Raw genomic sequence first — 2,885 nt, 5'->3', positions numbered from 1 at the left:
CGGACCACAACCATCCAGACAACCGTAACTCCCTGAAAAAGCCTGTGTCTACATATGTACTTATTCAACTAGGCTAAGCTTATATTAATAATAACTGTTAGACATCTATAAACCCCTACGTTAGACTCATATGTTGACACGGAAACGTTGTGGAAAGGGCTTACCCGTGACCACCCCCGCGAAATTGTTCACCCGCCACTACCTCGGCCAACTTATGTAGTTTTCCTCTATATAAGCCCGCTGATGTACACTAGTCTCATACATGTCTTAATTTTTCTCTGCCCTTTTCTCGTATATTTCTCAACAATTTTGTACGCGCCTCCTTTTCTCTGACCCTGAAACATGGAATCGAGCACTAACATTGTTGAACCGAACATCGATGAGAATATTTGGGTTATTCAAATTAATGAAGGTCTGGATATCCTCCAACAAGAAGAGGACGAGGACTTCTTGTGTGCGTCCGTGTTTAATGTGCCCAAAGAGTTATTGGCGCTAAAGCCGGAAGCGTACATTCCTCAAACCGTTTCCATCGGCCCTTATCACCACTGGAGATCGGAGCTCTATGAGATGGAGCGCTACAAACTTGCAAGTGTTCACAGATTTGAGAAAAGAATCAACAAACGAGGCAAGTTTCAGTCCGTCGTGGTGGAGGAGTTTAAGAAACACGATTGGCAAATCCGGAGCTGTTATCACAAGTTCATCGCTTATCAGGAAGAAACCTTGGCATGGGTTATGTCACTGGACGCCGCCTTCCTTCTTGAATGTTTGCAGTTTTATGTGAGACACGCCAACAAAACGCCGGACGCGGAGTTCAAGCAACTGGGACGAGTCTTAGATGTGAGTGGCAACAGCGCTGCTCACAACTCTATTTTCAGAGATGTGATGATGCTGGAAAATCAACTACCGCTGTTTCTATTGCAAAAACTTTTGGAATTGCAGATGGGTTCTAAAATCCACGCAGAGGAGAGGCTGTCTGGGCTGCTAAGACTTGTTTGCCAGGAATTATCTCCTTTCACCTTCGAGCTGCCCGACAACTCAAATCTCTGTATAAATGGGAGAGGGCACGTCCTAGAGGTGCTGTATTACGCAATCGTCCCTAATGTTTCCAACAACCAGAATCCAAATCCAAGTGATGAGGAAGAAACGGAGTCGCCTGAGAAAGGGGACAGTTCAACCGTTAGACTGGCCTTCAGTACATTGCTATGGAAGGCTCTCTCCTATCTAAACGTTCGCCCCCTTCGATTTCTCTCGGAGTTGCGTGGGCGAGTGCGGAGCATAAGATCCTTGAATCTTCTTGTCAAAAAAGATACCATCCAATCGGCGGAAGGAGATGGAGACGAGGAATCCGTCGTTAAGATCATACCACCCACGCGAGACGAACTGGCTATTCCATCTGTGGCAGATTTACACTCCGTGGGAGTCAAATTTGTCCCTACAAATGGTGACCTCACCACAATACAATTTGATAGGAAGACTGCCACGCTTTACCTCCCCAGAGTAAAATTGGATACCAACACGGAGGTAATTTTGAGAAATCTGGAGGCATTTGAAGCTACAGCGGCGCCCGGTCCACTGGTTTTCACACGGTACATCGATTTCATGAACGGTATAATCGACAGCGAAGAAGATGTAAGATTGTTGAGAGAGAAGGGGATTATCTCCAACCATTTGAAAGGCGACGTGGAGGTAGCGAGCCTCTGGAACGGCATGGGTAGGTGCGTTCATCTCGCAAAAGTTGAATTTCTAGACAAAGTGATAGAGGATGTTAATATATATTATTACAGAAAATGGAAAGTTGTGGCGGTCAAAGTTTGTGAAGAAACACATATTCGGTTCGTGGCAATTCCTATCTCTCGTAGCTGCTGTGATACTCTTGGTGGTCACTTGCTTGCAGGCCTTCTGCTCTGCCTATGATTGCAAAGTCTGGTTAAACCAATCCACTCTCCTGGAAGACTGCGCACGAGAAAACTAGAGGTGTGTACCAGAATCGGCTTGGCGGTCCAAACGTACTTCAAAAATACTGCAAATTGCAAAGCATGCCAATCCAAATCAACGCCTGCAACTTCTAGCTGTTTTTGCGGGTTCTGGTGATGTGGTTAGATTAACTGGCATTCTAAACCATGTCTTTCTGTATCATCATTTGCACCGAACCGTGAAGATTATAAAGCACAGATATGTGATAGAGATTTACACAGACTATCTTGAGGATTTGCAGGTGAAAGAACCACTAAATATTTGTATATATTTAAAGCACTTTCCTCCAACTTTCATCACTCTTGCTATCACAATGTATATTTCTCACGTCTCAATGTTTATCTCTATCATGATAACTTATATTTTGAATTTACAGATAGTTTTCTTCAACGTCATTTTTTTTTTTAACATGCTGAATATATCAGAACTTGGTTGTTTACTTTGGCTTTTTTGGAATACATCATTGGGACAAACTGCCATTATGGAATATTTCAGAATTTGTTAATTTTGAGATTAGTTAACTTGATTGTTTACCTTGGTTGTTTGGAATACATTATTGAGATAAACGGCCATTCTGGAATATTTCAGTGTTTGTTAATTTTGAGATTGGTTAATTCCAAGAGATTTAAAGGAGTTTATATTTTTATAATATTTTTAAATATTTTGTATTAGAATTGTGTTTCATTAAGAAGGAATTATATATTTTAAAAGATATATACTTTTAGAAAATTATATAATAAAGGAAATTATTTTAACTTGATTTGATTCGTCAATGAAAAATATTTTTAATTACAATTTTTTTTATTTACATGGAATGTTTTTAGTATTGATATATATATATATATTAAAATAAAAGCTAAGCATTTCATTTTATTTTCAGTGTAATGTGATATTATATTTATTTATGAATG

At 40.1% G+C, this 2,885-nt stretch overlaps 1 pseudogene; it reads left to right on the top strand.

The window, feature by feature from the left end:
• The first annotated feature begins 306 nt into the window (after nucleotides 1–306).
• Nucleotides 307–2,274, top strand: LOC149193238 (putative UPF0481 protein At3g02645 pseudogene; annotated as a pseudogene).
• Nucleotides 2,275–2,885: the final 611 nt, after the last annotated feature.

This window comes from Pinus tabuliformis, chromosome 2_2 (assembly GCF_031772625.1).
Source record: "Pinus tabuliformis cultivar Carrire ecotype Pingquan chromosome 2_2, CPIR1, whole genome shotgun sequence".
In the NCBI taxonomy this organism is placed as follows: Eukaryota; Viridiplantae; Streptophyta; class Pinopsida; order Pinales; family Pinaceae; genus Pinus; species Pinus tabuliformis.
This window is presented reverse-complemented; position numbering and strand designations above follow the sequence as displayed.